This window comes from Neodiprion virginianus, chromosome 5 (genome assembly GCF_021901495.1).
Source record: "Neodiprion virginianus isolate iyNeoVirg1 chromosome 5, iyNeoVirg1.1, whole genome shotgun sequence".
Lineage (NCBI taxonomy): Eukaryota > Metazoa > Arthropoda > Insecta > Hymenoptera > Diprionidae > Neodiprion > Neodiprion virginianus.
The window spans coordinates 26,042,335-26,058,869 of NC_060881.1; the positions used below are offsets into that span (position 1 = coordinate 26,042,335).

The following is a 16,535-nucleotide window of genomic DNA, read 5'->3' on the forward strand; positions in this document are numbered from 1 at the left end:
AGACTCGCGCACGCGCGCGCACGAAGTAAGAGAGGGAAAAAATACGAGAGAAGAGAGGATTATCGCGTAACACGCGTGTTGATCACACAGGGGGAATTCCCGAATGAATATTAGCAACTTTACATACTCGCGACGATATCGAGTCAATTGTTGTCCATGTTTTGACGCCGCAACGTATATCGAGTGAACTTTGCGACCACGGAATCACTTGTCGGAGCTGTTTTCTTCCCTCTTTCCTCATTTCGGAGAAATCATTTCTTCTTCCTCTCATCTCCTCAATGTCTTTATTTTCTCAACACTTACGCCGCACGCCTTTCTTTCTACTCGAAAAATCATGACTCGATTATTTTTCAATATTTTGAGGTGAAAATTGACCGAGTAACTCTCAAGCCACAGATATTCGAGAAAACTAAAAAAATACGGAGCTACTGCACGTTGAAAAAAAAGGCATTTACTCGAGTGATAGAGGTTAAATTTTTGAAAAAAGAATGAATTAACGATTTATACGATATTTCATTACTCGTCTTCGATCAAATGAACATATAGTGGGGTCGTTTTTACCCCACTGTGTAGCGTACGAGTTAATTTGGTTTTCACTTTTCAAGATGCTGCGATGCCGCGGTCAATTTAGATGCCAACTTGTTGCTCCGGAACGGGTTAGAAAGAGCGACCCCTTTTCGTCAGGGTTCGTAGACCACGCAGATCATCCGAATTCGAAATTCCGCCTCGAGTGCAGTCCGTGGCAAAATGCCGCGTCACGTCTGCCCGTTGAAAACAGGATTGCGTTGGTCGCGGCTTTTGTGTCTGGTCGGTCAACACGCTGCACCCTGGGTATTATCATACCTACATACACACCTCGAGATTGATTAGCTCGCTGTTGTTCAGTTCTTCCCCCCCCCCCCCCCTCGCCAGATATTTCTCTCTCTATCTTCTCACTCTCGATCTCTCCTTCGGTGCCGCTAGGTATTTATCTACCTGTTTTTTGTACAGCGAGCGATCACTGCCACGGTAAAAGAGAATTGATTGCGTTAGTTCCAATCGGAATTGTTTGGTAAACCCGTGACATTGATCCTATCGCTATACAGTTAAGGACAGCACCGGTGCTATGAGGCATTAAACTAGTTATTTAACTTGGAATAACAAACGTTACACAGATTCAACCGCGGTATAACTTTTTGATTTTACCTTCCTAGGTTTCAAGTTTCATGTTTATAACTATTTGGAACGTTTCGTGCATCCGGGAGAAAAATGAAGTCGACTTTTCATCAGAAATGAGACGACGAAGTAATTTCATCCCGAGTGTTGATTCCAAGGGTTTTGATACCGCGTGTTGGGAATGAATGTATACCTAATTTATACGTACACAATACAAACAGCACCCACTCTCGGTGGCTCTGCAAATAATTGGCCGTGTAACGCGGTCGGCGATTTCGACACCGCGAGCAAGGAACCGACTCTGGGGATGCGGTGAGTGAGAGAGGGGGGAAAACATCTACTGCGTAGCTGAGAGAAGACACGCTTAATTAGGAAAGGCTGGATAATTTGTATATTATTAATTAAGACGAAGATTAATGCACCGGTATTAATCTAAGGATGTGGGTTGTGTTTCAGCGTCGTTATCCGACGCCTCTTGTACGAACCATACCTGCACAACAGCTATACGGTGTATATTTATAACTGCGAGAAGATACTCGCCGATTCATCTTTACGCGGTATATAATATCACGCCGTGTCTGAGAAGACGAAAAATGAAGAGAAAATAATAAGAAGAAAACAAGGTGAGAGAAAGAGAAGAAGAAGATAAAAAAATTGCTTCGCCATTCGTTCGTTTGCTCACTCATATGACGATGACGACGACCTTTGTAGGCAAACGCTAGAAGAACCACGTGACACGTATCTGAAACCGAACAAGCAACAAGTGGCAGTAGAACAAGTACGTTCGTCTAATTCTTTCTCAAACGTCATAGAAAAGTACCGGTTATACATGGTGACATACCGAGAATAGAAATTCCCAGCCTCTCAGTCCGGTGGTGCGATAATAAATTAATTCACGAGGCGCGAATTCGCTCACAGAAATGTCCGTCTCTCGAACGAAAATAAGTTGCCGATCTTACAAGACGCGTGAGTGAATATATTTCGCTCGAATTGCGGTTGACGGTAACTTTACAATTCCATAGAAATTCTTTGCTAGCTTATGGCTTAGCCGGGAGCTCGTTATTCCAAGAAAGAAGCAATTCCCCGTCGTTGTAAAATTATTTTTGCTGTCCATACATCAAAACTTTTTATTATACTCGGCTGAGCGAATCTTTTTTTTTTTTTACCCCTTGTTGCATTCTTACACTGTCACGGTTGAATGGTGATCACCGTTTCGACTCGGAATAACGGACTTGCTTGACCCTCGAAAATCTTAGGATATCACGGCGGCGATCCAGATCGTAATTAGCTTTGAGAACTAAAAATTATATACATATCTGTGCCTACTTTGCAGAAAAGTACTGGATAGCTAATAATTCTTCTAAGGACGAAGTGATGAAGAGGAAAAATTCAAGCAGTCCGGTTAGCCGGAGAATGAAACTACCGGCAATTTTCAAGAAGAAGGGAAACAATCCGACGGACTTTCGCAGTGATCTGGAAAACGGTTGAGTGAAAAAGTTTTAAAAGAAGAGTTGAGAAATAAAAATTTCTGAAAAAGAAAGCTTTATACGTTTTTTAAAAATAAATCTATAAACTGGGAAGAACATAATCGCTTATTCAGAAAAAGTAACATGGCGAAAAAATTGTGGGTATGTCGGTTAAACATTGAGAATCAATTTATTTCCGGTAGAACCGGAAGTTCAAATTAAACAAGACACGGCAATCTTTCATGCCTATAATCATTTGATTGTAAAATCCTGTAAGTTTAAAATATTTTCATCTAGCGGGAGTTTGTCTGAAACCCTGTTTTCCGGATTCCAGATGTTCGAAAACCCAAAGATTGGTTGAAATTCGAAAGATTGATTTTCGACCGAAGCCAATTCTTTTCTTGTACGGTGACGAAAAGTAAAAAAGAAGTAAGACGACGAACGAGATGTGATGCAGCGAAGCATTTACACCTCTCTCGAATCACGGATGTTCAGTGAATGCGTGGCTCTTCCCCTGACGCTCGTCTCGTCTCATCTCATCTCGACGCCTCTTCTCCTCAAGACGAACGTGTTTAGATGCGAATGGACGGAACGACGCGCAGCCAGGCATATGCCATATGGCTAATGGCTTCCGCGTTGCTCACAGTCCAATGATTAGCACCCGGGTGAAGCCCGTGATGACGGCGTCGTGTCAGGGTTCGCGATCGTGATTCTGGTTAGTGCTCGAGGTCTCGGAGGAAGATCCGATCTTGCGAGAATCAGAGAAGGCGGTAACAAGAATTTTGGACCAAGTGTCGCCCTTCTAATCGCTAGACGAACCGCTTCGACGATTTCAATTACATGCACCGAGAGAAACTTTTAGTTCCGTTTGCCGCTCATTCCTTGACTGTTTTCATCTTTTACCGCAATCGAAAAATATAGTTCTTGGTAGAAAATGAAAATTAGTTTTCTAGCTGTTACCGATCGTTCCGATCGTGCAACCGCGGTTCTCACTTTTTGTCGTACGGGGATTCGACCGAAGTCACGACTCGCAATTCATCAGGGAAATTATCCACGATCGAGTTGAGCGTATGGACGGTAAGCGATTGTGACAGCTGATTGTTTCCTGGTATGAATATGCATGCTGCTGGTGGCAAAGGTCAGACGGCTTCCTCGACAGCCGGCTTCGAATACGTTAAATCCACCACGATCGGATGCGTGTCTTACCTTTGTCCAAACCGAACCCAAGGCGAAACGCAGGAAACAATTAAACGTTCGACTCTTGTTTGAAGACGCTCGTGGATAACCGGGCAATTTTATCAACAAAATTGATCGCCCATCGGCCGGGTCAATGACTCGATCGACACAAAAACCGAGACACTCGAGTATCGTCGAAGTAGTTTAAGTTGCTCAATGGTTCTGTGATTGACTCGTTTTTAATCAGGTTAATGGAAAACAGTATTTTTCAATGTTTTTCTCCCTATCTTAAAAAATCTGGGCCAATAAACTCGTTCTTAAATATATCTGCATTGTTATAAAACCTTATTTTTCACCGAAGAGTTAAAGACCTCGAAACAGTTGCCGGAAACAATTATTATCTAATCATTTTCATGAAATATCTATGAGTCGAAAGATTCGAAAGTACGAAGTGCAAAGTTGAGAAAAGACAGTTTAAAAAAGATCAACTGATTAAGAAGATAATACGATTTAGCGGTTCGAAATTTCTGCTGAAAAATCTGTGATCTTTCATCACCGATTCAAAAAGATTCTCGCGTGCACAAAACAGAGATAAATATTAGCGGACCGTGATTTCGAGGTGCGAACTACCCAACGCCACCGCGTAATTTTCTAGCAAAGTGAATAGACACAGAGAGAGAGAGAGAGAGAGAGGCTCGAAATCGAGAGGTTCGTGCGCGTTAAACGGACCGATGGCAAAAACCGTTGGTCTCAGTTTACGCGACGCGGAGATTAAGTTGTCGGTCACGGTGTCCAGATATCGTGTGATTCCCACCGGCCGCGAGCCAACGGACGGTCGGTTACTGGGTGGAGGATGGTAAACGGCCCATCGGGCAAGATCTCGGTCCTTCGCGGGTCGAGACAAAGTGTTGAGATCCTAGAGAGACGCGGCACAAAAAGGGACCATTAATTATGACAGGTTGATGTACGAGCTCTCGTAGTCGAGAAGGACGTACGCCGCTTCCAACCCCGAGGGGTTACGACGATGAGGTGCCGGCGAACATCGGCCGCCTCTTCATCGAGCAATGAAGCTTTGAATCCAAGACGGGTATGGCGCGAAAGGATCCGTGATATTTTAAAGGGCAAATCCTGAGCGGTACCGTAATAATCGGCACGATCCAACGAATCCATTTCAACACGTTGGATGAGGCTGATTGGCGAACGTGATTTTTACGTTTGACGTAATCCGTAACCATTGCGTGTCGACGGGTTGACAATGGCAGTTGAAAGTCCACGGGCTTTGGCAGAAGCGCTAAAAGCCTTCACCGTCAACCCTTTCTTCATCCATCCCTCCCTTCGTCCCGAGGGATGCACCCTATCATCGATATACTCTAGGGTCCTCCCCGGGGAGCCCCCCTCCCCCCTCCTTCCCCCTTCTCTCTGCCCAATGCTCACTGCGGAGGGATCTCAATCGGTATAGCAAAAAATCTCATTTATCCATTGTCCCGTTTCTCCCCGCGGGTATAATACAAATCCGGGGAGATAGATCAGTCTCCTGTACCCTGGCTCGTGCAGTTTATGCACTCGGGACATTGTAAGATGTGTTTATTAAGTTTGCTCTACGCGCTTGTAGTTTTTTTTTTTTTTTTTCTTTTTTACCTACTCTCAGCCGTGTCTCACCTTCGCCTTATCCCATCTCCTAGGATCAAGGATCAGGGGATGCTGCGTGCGATCGCTCTGACCCTGATCTGGGGACGCCCCTCGATCGTCAGGTCAACGAACATGACTGGCACCAGGTTATGGTTAGAGTAACACCTTAATTCCCTTTGTCGTCGTGCCGCAGAACGAGATGGAGCAAAAAAGGGATATCCCGTATTTCATTCATTCCGTAGTAATAAGACAATGTGCGAATAAGGGTGATTCGAGGGTAGCTAACCAAAGTCAGACACCATAAACGCATTGCGCGTTGTAATTCAACTCACCTATCGACCGCGTGTCACGCGCACCTGAAGACGAAAACGAACCGCTTGCTCGAGGGCCTGTGCGGGTGTTTTTTTTTTTTTTGGGGGGGGGATTCGTATACTCGGTGGAAAGGTACCTCTCGCGCGGGGACGCGAATGAACGGATTAAAGGATGATCCTTTGCTACCAGAGGAGCGAGTCCCGTCGACGCCGTCAACGGTGCTAACAGGATTGCCGATTACCGTTCGGATGGTTGGTGCGCGCGCTGTAGAGAGAGGAAAAGAGAGGAAGAGAGAGTCTCAACCGTTCCACCCTCTCGAGAGCGAAGGAGAGATTTGGGGGTGGAAGTACAACATGATCCGTCGTTTATCCGGGCACGCTTGATTCCACTCAAACCTCACCGCAGCTTCACGTTTCGCGATGTCTGTACACGGTAATGAAACGCGGGTGAGAAACCGCGGTAAGTTTCCATGGTGGAATTGCTGTCGCTCGAATGCACCGTCAAGAAAGAGAGAGAGAGAGAGAGAGAGAGAGCTTTTTGCGGGGCACATCACTGCGGCACCGATTTCGGGACCGAATCGCAGCCCCGGCGCAAGGATGGTGAGGTTGACTAATGCTCGTGTAATTCATTGCACAAGACGTTATAAGACACGTATATACATACACGGTCCGATCTGGTTGGGTCTGGCAAGGCATGCAGCCAGCCGTCGAGTATCAGTTACGTTATACCCCCGTTGGTCAGGTATATAAGTTTGGGCCTCACGGCGGCTTGTGGAACCGGGACCCATGAACTGACCGAGGTTTTGTTTCTCACGCGGACAAAGGGCACCGCTCCATTGTTTGCACATAGGACGAAGTAATTACCTTTCAGGGCGAGAGCTCTTCCTCCGCGTCGCTACGTGGCCGCAGTGGCCCTTTTTGCCTCGAGAAGAAATAAAGAGAAAAAAGAATCAACCCCACCTATCTGCACAGCTCTCTCGCTTTATCTCCGGCTGAAGAATACGGAAAATCTATCCGTCCGTCTCTCCGTCTGCCCCGTTCCTCGTGCGACTCATCCTCTGATTTACGAGTCACTGCTGTATCAATGGATTAGCCTAGGTGTACCGGGTCGCCTGTTTCGGTAATGCCCACCGTGCAAAAGGTACCTACGTCCTCGGGCCGTTTTTACACGCGGAAGTTTCTTCTTTTGGAAGTAAGAGCAAAGGGGGTAAGGGACCTTTTGCACCCAAGAGCATCTCCGTCGACGTTGGGGCTGACCCGAGCGTCCATCCGTCCATCTACCCGCCCATCCATCCATCCATCCATCCATCCATCCATCGGTGTAGGATATCGTGTTGCCCATTAGGAAGTGTATAAGCTGTCCAGTAATTAGAGCTTAATTAGACCCGGACCGGCTCCTCGGCGCGGATACTGATTACTACTCGGAGTCAAAGGAGGATCCGCTCCTGGAGTTCACTACCCGATTTCGTAAGCGCAGGTAAATACTCAACTACCCCCACGGGCACGCTTTCGAAATTCAATATTCGAATGCGTAACGCGTGTCCCGCGCTTCCTCCCAGCTGCCCCTCTTCCGATAACGTTTCGTTCCGAAGCCATGCCATGCCATGCCATGCGGCGCTGCAGCTCCACGCATCTTCCAAGATAATATCTCCGGCAGACCGACGACGCCGCTCAACTTTGACACGGGTTCTGCACGGGCACCGTTATCTCTTCGCATACGTACGGCTATCTCTTCACGAGCCAAAGGGGTCGCTGAATTGCCTGTACCCTAACCTCGTAGCGAGGTCACTGTGTTTAGCTCGAAAATCAACCCAGAGAAGAGACGCGCGTCTGAAATCTCAAACATTCTCCGTTATCAATGTATGGTCCCAGCTGGCACACTCGTCGAGATGTCAACTATCAATTAATTACTAGGTAACTGAACTCGGTGTGTATGTCAACGGATGAAAGAATACTTGACTTGAGTCGACAGAAAGTCGGCAAGACGGTGCGGACTATTAGCCCGATTGTGAGATGTCGTAACGACTGTCAATAAGCCTGAAATCGAAGATGTGTTTTGGTATAAGGACCGTCGTCAAAAACGCCCAGATCAAGACAAACTAAAAAAAAAAAAAAGAACTGAATGTTATACAGAATTTAAGATAAGTCGATGTAGGTAGATACATAACAGCATCAACGAAATCTAATAATTATTGAAATTACAAAGTTTCGCTCGAGTATTATTTACCGTCGACAAGTCAACTCACATTCGAGTAGACTGTAAATTTCTTAAAGCTTCGTAGATTCCCGATCATCTTGCTGATCTTTAGTCAATCACTGGCTTCAAATACGCGCCCTTTTCATCAGCCGTCTACGATTAGTTTACTCAATTTTCACCCGACAATAACTCAAACGCAAGTCGACCGTGTATTACTTGGATATACAACGTGTTCCCAGCAATCGTGTCAAAGTGGTGTTAAAGTCCCATGGAATAACCGTGGAATCGATAGTAAGTATATCAATAACGAAAACATCTCCCGGGACGCAATTGTTACGGATACATCGGACGAAACGATGGTCGTCGAAAATCGTCGCAAGGATCAGCGAGGTATGCAAATGTGGCGTCAAGCGTGGCCTCCGGTATTAGCATGATAATACAGATGGCAAAATACGTAACACCATTAACCTTAGCCTTGTCTCAATAACCCTTTGGCTGCGCTGTTCATTCACTGAACAACGTGCACGACGTTGCGGAGGGACGACGCTGAGCACGTTCTGTGTCCGGTTGTGTGGCTGCTGTGATGGACCATTCGGTCCCCCAATCCTTCCCTTCTCTTCCCTTCCCTTTCCCGACGGGATCGGCTTGTGTGCACGTGTATGAGGAGCGAGAAAGGGTGCACAGGTGATCATGAATGCCGTACGAGTGTGTATCTCCGGCGATCTTTCACCTCGAATGCACCGAGCGCGGCGAACTGAGCGAGACGTGCACCCTCTGCACTCGTGGCTTTATAACACGATGATCCCCGGTGTCAGGCCGCGTTTATGGACCAGTAAAGGTGTCGACAAGCACGAACTACCGGAGTATCACCTCCGTCATCTTTGTTACGCTAATCACGGTGCGCTGCTGCGCATGGTCACTGAGCATCGAAAGCTGAGCACCGAGACACACAGGGTCTTGGTAAGCGGGAGAAAAGGCAACGGGATGACCGACGTAAGGCGGACGATGCGAATGCTTCTTAATCACGTTCCAAGGGCTGCTACCGGAGTGTTAACGACGTCCTTAAGTGATCCTTGGCACCGTGTTGCGCTTACCTGATATATACACGGCAGGTATCAAAGCCTCCAAGTGCGGTACAACGATGACCGCTGACGCAATTAACCACATTTTCATTCGCAGGTCTCGCGGATCGTGTAATCATCTTCAATCATAATCAAGAACTACCTCCTCGTTCATAGGTGACAAATTGCTGCTTACGTACATCGCGATTATTAGCTAAACCAACCAACGGGTGGTGAACGTGGTGGTTATGATGATCACTCGCAGTTAAGGAGCGCACCTTAAAGATCATCCGTCTGAAATCGCGTCGTGGATTTGAAGACTTCCTCGTGATCGTCTCAACTTCCTACCATCGCGATGATTCTTCAGTTTTAATCAGTTCGGTAACGATTACGAAGATTGCAGCAGTGGCGGCTCTCTTATGTTTTATTTATAATCACGCACCTTTGGCGATATACTATAGGCGGACTGTCTCACCGCTTGGATGATATAGGACCCATTTAACGACGGTAATTTGCACGCGGCGATTTCTTAACGAGTCAAATTACGATACTGACATCAAATCGTTGCGTTATAGCGTTCATCGTGAAAATCAGGATGCCTGATTTGCCATAAAGAAAAAATACGGTACTAACGCAGGTAAGCGGAATGAGACGTACTTTGTGCTTTGTTATCGCATTCTACTCCTTTCGCACCTCGTCACTGTCGCTAAAGTGTCATTAACTTGCGTCAATTTCGTGTGAATAATTATTCAACCTACTACGCATTTGTAGTCAAAATAAGCTCCGAATGCCAGGGAAGCCGTTTGGCTATTAATCGATTCTGATTCTTGGTAGGTAACGTGACGATACTCTTCCAGATACCTTCGCACCTCTCGGGATAAGTATAAGATTGCAACGCTATCTGACCCGTCACCGGATGTTGACTCTGCCCCTGATTTGATATCCCGAGGAACGTAGACTCGATCAGGTGTCTCAGATTGCATCAACAGATTTACTACCGCAACTCTGTTCGCGACACTCTCTGTGCTTATATATACATTCAAATATTTTACACTCGACGTTATACTCCCAACGAAAACTGACTCTCGGGAATTTAAAATAGTGCAATCGATCTCGTTTGCAAATATTTCTGATTTCAAATGCCACATATCACGTGTTAAATTTTCTTATTTCAATTTTTCACTGACTCTGAGGAATCTTGGGAGAGCTCGTCTTCCAGTGGCTCGATACATATATTTCCTTTCGTGAATTCTCAAAGCATTTCAGACCTAGGGATTCGTTTTTGGTTCTTTCTACTCGACGACAAAGAACAAGGCATGGCACCACAAGGCACCCGCGAGTTCAATCGAACTTCACCCCTCGCTACGTACACAAGGTACATAGATGAACGGACATGAAATCCGAAACCCGTCGTCGCACAGACAATCAACCGCGCGACATATGCCGTGGTCCACCCGATCAACCTCAGCCTTTGCCTCGGTAAGGTTCGATTTTTCGGCGAAGCTTCCATGCAGATATATTTGCCAATGGGCAACGGGCAAGTTTGGATCCTGCGTGGAGCGTGCGTCGCGAGCCAAGAAGCAGAGAGGGCGGAGGAAACAAGAGGGGTGCACCATTGTCCGGGTTACTCTACTACGCTGATTAAAAACCCGTTCTCCATTTCCTATTTTGCTCTTCAACAAGGTTCAACGTATATATATATATAATACATATATACACACATAGAAACCGTCGACGACGTCGTCCTCTAGCTGTAAGAATTTTTTACGCCCTCGCAGTCACCCTTCGCGCTTCATTTTTAAGTCGACTTTGAACGGCTGCCGTTGTTACGGGAAGTTGCGCGAATGATCGATGATCGTATGGATAAATTATGTAACTAATTTGATTTTTGTTTGAAGCTTTGATATTTGAAAAATGGTCTATAACTGTTCTTGCTACTGCAAAAACTGCGTTCTATGAAAATCGTACCAATGACTATAAAGTTACCGTGTGAATACTGCAGTTTAAAAATGTTGTTTTTAATCAAACAAATCCAGTTAAACAATTGTGGACTATTTTTTAATTTAATTATCAAGAGTCAAGGGGTGAACAGCTTAAACTAATATTGACTTCATTCTAAGGATGTGACAGTACAACTTACCGAGAGTATAAAAGATGATTACGCACCTATAATACGAGGATGTCTTTTAATTATGATAATTATTCCACAAGATGTTCGATTTTCAATGCACCGAATGATTTACCGAAAATTTGAGACGGTGCACTGAGAAAAAATTTCATTTCCTACAGTAACTAGAAAAATTCAGGAAAACAGGTATCGTTAAAAAAAAACTGTTTGAATATTGTTGGAATTACGAAAAACGAGGTACACGGAACCATTTTGCGCTATCGTCGATCCTTTTTAGGTAATTGCAACGCAAAATCAGTTTCTGAGGTTTACTCTACTTTTTTAGCTAAACAAGGCTTCATCGTCAATTTATCGTTGCACGAGCCTTAAATTTTCGCAACAGTTGCAAGAAAATATAGTAACAGTGTTCGTAATGAGAGAGAATAGTAACGGACACCCGACTTTCCGGTAAAAGCTGGAAAACTAATTTTCATTTTCTATCTAGAACTACATTTTCCGATAGTGTTAAAAAATGAAAATAGTCAAGGACTGAGCGTCAATCGGAACTAAAATTTTCTCTCAGTGTACCGTGAGGTACAGCCTGAAACTGGTATAATGAATTTCGTTGAGGAAGCATCTGGGCGATGATCGCACGCGTCTTTTTCAGTGGGTACCTACGCACGTGCCGGTTATCTAATTCTTCGAGAACCTCTCCTGGACGTACGGTCCCGGCAAATTACCATAACAGTGATACGCGTAAGTGGCTCTTTAGATATTAGAAGTGAGCTTGAAGAGCGGGCGTATTTAAGTACGTGTATGCCTAGCCTGACGTGTAACTGTATCCTGTAACTCTTACACGAGAGTTGGCACACAACCGCAGCAGTGGGTAAAAAAGGTATTAAAAGACACGCGTGCCTTGTCGCCTCTCGCTGTTATACTCGACAACCTACAATCTCGAGTAATACAATGAAGCACCTGCAGTCAACATTAAGTAATCGATAATTGATGTACCTAATTGATAATCACGGTGATTTAACCGTTGCTCAAATATTAAACGGTTTTTTAAATTCACGCCGGTACGCAACTGTCAAATAATTCAAGGTAAAACTGGTAGAGGGAGAGAGAGAGAGAGAGAGAGAGCGGAACAAGTGTGGGACACAATCAGAGCTTTTCAGTCTAAAAGGATGAGGAAAATCGACCTTAAATCCTCAAGATCGCAAAATTTGGATCGCGAATATAATGACAAAGATGATTTCCCAAGAGACAACGTCAACGTATCATGGCTTCGAACAAACATCAAAATACTAAAACTGAAAATAAGACGCAGCTGTTTGTCGATTCATTAATTGCCACTCAATACTTCGGCACTTCTGGTATTCAAACTTAACTCTCGATACCTCGAGAATCAATAAATCGGTTTGGCATTTTTCTCTCTACTATCGATAAACCCGGATCCACGGTTAATAAACTTGGAAGTGGTTTACTCAGCTCGCCAATATATAGCAGAAGAAGAAAAAGAAAAAAAAACTTTCAAACGGGCGTTCCAAGACATCTACAATGAAAAACACTTCGCACGAAGTGTCATCGAATCTTCTGAATTTCGTTTGCATATCGTTACTGGACAACGAAGTACTAATAAAACTGTTGAATATCAACGGATTAGTACAGCTGCGCGTTGAAGTTTTTTATGCGAATTACAAGTTACGGTGTAATAAAATTTATTGGACAGGGAAAATAACTAGGCGTGTTCCACCCATGCCCCGTTACCTGTTTCTTCCCACACTGCATGCGTATTGCTACGGTAGAATAAATACTGTAAACTTCTTACCGAGGACGTCGGAACTGATCGTATATGCTTGCAAGGACGTCCGGTTCGGTCGGTGTGAAGATTTGGTAAATTTCTCACGAGGGTGGTGGATGTCAGCGACGTGCGGCTTATTGGGGGATGAAAAATGATGAAAAAACCAAGGCCTCGCATCTGGACCGTGTTCCGGACCCCGTCAGCATCAGGAGTCAGCTGCGTGTGCACCGTTCTGAAATTTTCAATAAGAATGAGGTGTTTAGAGGAGAATTTGGCAAATTCGATAGATTGTGCGTATATTCGTGGTGTTTGCGGAGTTAGCAGCGCCGGTGCAGATCGTTAAACCGTGAATGCACCTCGGCTTGGTAATGTTTACGCACGAAGAAATTCCTCGCGCTCCCGTAGATTAATGGATCGAAGTCTTTCAAATTCTGCTGCAACGTTAAACGATCGCTCTGTATCGGAACCCAGTGTTTGACGTTCGACCATTAGCCGAGTGACCGTCGCGGCTCCCCTTCTCGCCAAACTCCTGAACTCGACGTCCTAGCTTCTGGATACATGCTGTAGGGTCGCACGTTCCAAATAACTTCAGCAAAGAGGGATGGTTCCTGTTGCAAACCACTCCAGGTACTCACTGATTTTTTTCAGGATTTCAAGCTTCGGAATTTCGTTCGATATCGAAATTCGTACTTTTCGTTGATCTCAAGTTGCAGAGGGCGTCGAGACGAATCCAACGATACCCAACAAGGCGTAATTCTGACCGTTCAACACCGAGATATCCGCATTCGAATCTCGAGCGCGGTAACTGGGGCAGAACGCGCTCGAGCGCAGCGCGTGACTACATAACTTGAAAAGGCGATATCTCGTCGTCCGTTCATCGGAATAGTGCTTTGTCGGGTATCGTTGGAATCGCCTCGTCACGGGGCATAATTTGAGGGTAAGAAAAAAAATCAATTTCCATTTTAGGAAAAAATTTGTTCATTCAAAGCCTAATCCACTTGGAACACGGCGGTTGCTTCCTAAAGAACGAGATTCGAAAGGATTTTATAAACTATTAAAAATCAACGTCTGCAGCGACACGTTACGCGTATACAAATGATCCACTGTCGTAAGGATCGTCAATGCGAGAGCCTCTCGGGACCCGGCGTATTGTGTATAGTAATACGTCGCACGACGGGTGACCATAAATAATTAGGAGACAGTCGACTGTTTGGCCCCGATTTGAATTTTCACGTGAGAGTTTTGCACCGGCCGACGGCCTCTGCCCCGCGAAAAGGGGAGCAGGGTGACCGAAAACCATTAATTTATCGTAAACTCACGTCGTAGGTACGGCCTTGCGCGGCAACGCACCGTAAAAACACCCTTGCGCAGGTATTTTCGATCCCTGTGTGCGGGGCATCTTGACCCGGGCTAATCGTGGGACAGGTGACCCTTGCCGGACAACTGGCCACTGTGGATGGTATAATGGGCTTCTGTAAGACGGAGGGTCAGATATCCCCCGCCCCTATGCAAATATCGGGCACGACGACGGTCGTCCGCATGAATCTCCGGAATGATATTTACGATTTATTACCTAATCGCCCCGGCTCCGTGTAGTCTTGCGATTATTCCCGTCGAGGCGAACGTTCGATTCCGCAAAAGAAAAATAATTGAACGGACTTGAAAATTTGAAGATTCTTCGGTCAAGTTCGGATTTCAACTATATTGGTATACGAGTCGACGTAGTGACGAAGTACTTTTTTGTGAAAAATACCGCGAAAGTGACCCACGCGAAATTTTTCCCGACGGTTAAACAATTTCGAGATAAAAATCCGAGACGCTGAGAGAAAAAGGCAGCTCTTTCAGCCCCGCCGCAGAAGCCGAGATTCTAATTATATTACGAAACTGGCACTTAACCTCGGCAGTTAAATACTAACCCATCTAAACCCAAGGGCTTAATTAGATTCGTTACAAACTCGGTTAGTTTCTCGTATTCAAAACGCCCCCCCCAAGGAGCAAGGATTGTTCGGATGTATAACGCGGTTGAAATTTTTATTTATTTATTTATTTATTTTTTTTTTGTCCTACCTTTGATTCCGAATTCGACATTACAAACCGAAATCCATAGAATTCGACCAATATATATATATATACATATATGTACACGAGGCAGGGTAGCTAGGGATAAATCGAGCCGAGTGTGCGGGGTTAATAAATAAATTAATTAAAAGCAAGGAGGAGGATGTGGGGGAGTGGGTGGCCGGGGGAAACGGAGATAATGTTAAAATAATACCACCGCAGGGACAATGCCATGGCCCGGGGCCCGCGGTTCTTAAACTCTCTTGCGGAGTTAATTTCGCGGCATTAACAGTCGAAAGAGTGCGAACAAAGAGACTCGGGAGAAAGGAGAAGATAAGGGAAGGAAGAGGCAACAGAGGAAATATGAACACACTCATAATATAGGCACCCGCGGCCTCCACGCCCTTCGTGCTCAACAGTGGCTTTCAACAACGCAGCCGAGGATCAAGATATGCGTGCGTAAAACTTTAAGGTACGTCTGCATAAGTCGAACAAAAATCAACGGATTAGAGTCTACGGGGTAAAGATGAGCGGTAACTCGGCTTGAAATCGATTGGAAAACACCGTACAAGTACTCCCATAACACGTCGCGGAAAGTTTTAATTTATTCAAACCTTTTTCATTCATCCACGGTATGGAAAAACGATACGATTTTTTTATGACTGCGCAGAGAACCGCTGCGAAATCTCTCCTGATATTTTCCGCACACTCCTCTTTTTACCCGCAAGCTATGGCGTGTTCGGTAATAAACCTATCAAAGACGTACCCACGTAAAGGCACGCGCGCATGTAGTTATATATGTGACGCAAGCTTCGTGCCTCCGAGATTACCTCCTCCTAAGAAGGCGGATGACAGCAATATCTGGCTCTTAGAACAGTTTCGCTGCGAATATTAGGTACCCGAAGCTTTATACTTCGTCGCTTCTTCTTCTTCAAGTCTCAACTGGCTTAACCCCCTCAAATCCACGGACTGCACCGTTACGGTGTGAGAAAACTTGAGCACCCGCGTGCGCATGCGCGAAATCATGAGCTCGGATCGGTAGTTTCAGCCGACACGCGCCGAATTTTCGTCTGCTAATCAGGCTGGCCAACTCAGTCGGGGCGAGATGTCAGCTGTAAAAATTGAAATTCATCTCGAGGTTACGCAATATTGCGTTGAAGACCTCAAACATCGAAAATGTAGCGAGGCTGCATCCGAGTCAACATAACCTCGAAACGCTTGCGTGCATCGGACAAACAAGTTTGCGCGTGCGCGCACATTGTGGTTAGATTTCCTAATATGTTCGTGGATCACGAACGAATCGCAAACGCTCGTATTTCAACTTCGATCGAGGAGTCGACCGTAAGCCAATTACGAACAAGCGAACGTGCGGTAGCGAAAAATTTTCATTTTCAAGTTACCGTGGCTCGTCAGGGAGTAGTGGGCTTTAATGCGTGAAAAAAGTGGCCACGAAACCAAGGGATGTAGAGAGCGCGGGGTAGCTGTGAGAATAGCAATACAGTAGTGGTGGAAGCGCGGCGGCACGGGCGACGAAGTACAAAAAGTAATTACGGGATGGTTTCCGGTAATCATAT

General features: G+C 45.4%; 1 protein-coding gene and 1 long non-coding RNA gene across 7 annotated transcripts in view; one reads left to right on the top strand and one right to left on the bottom strand.

Annotated features, from left to right (window-relative positions):
- Positions 1-16,535, bottom strand: part of LOC124306054 (GPI mannosyltransferase 2) — a 205,076-nt gene that overhangs the window by 46,743 nt on the left and 141,798 nt on the right. For all 6 annotated transcript variants that reach the window (XR_006908508.1, XR_006908509.1, XR_006908507.1 and 3 more), the window contains one exon: positions 12,931-13,135. The gene's annotated coding sequence lies outside the window, so the exon portion shown is untranslated. The remainder of the gene's footprint in view (positions 1-12,930; positions 13,136-16,535) is intronic.
- LOC124306057 (uncharacterized) lies at positions 1,617-3,105 on the top strand. Its single transcript, XR_006908513.1, has 3 exons — positions 1,617-1,933; positions 2,489-2,638; positions 2,956-3,105. It is a non-coding gene; the product is annotated as an uncharacterized LOC124306057 (long non-coding RNA).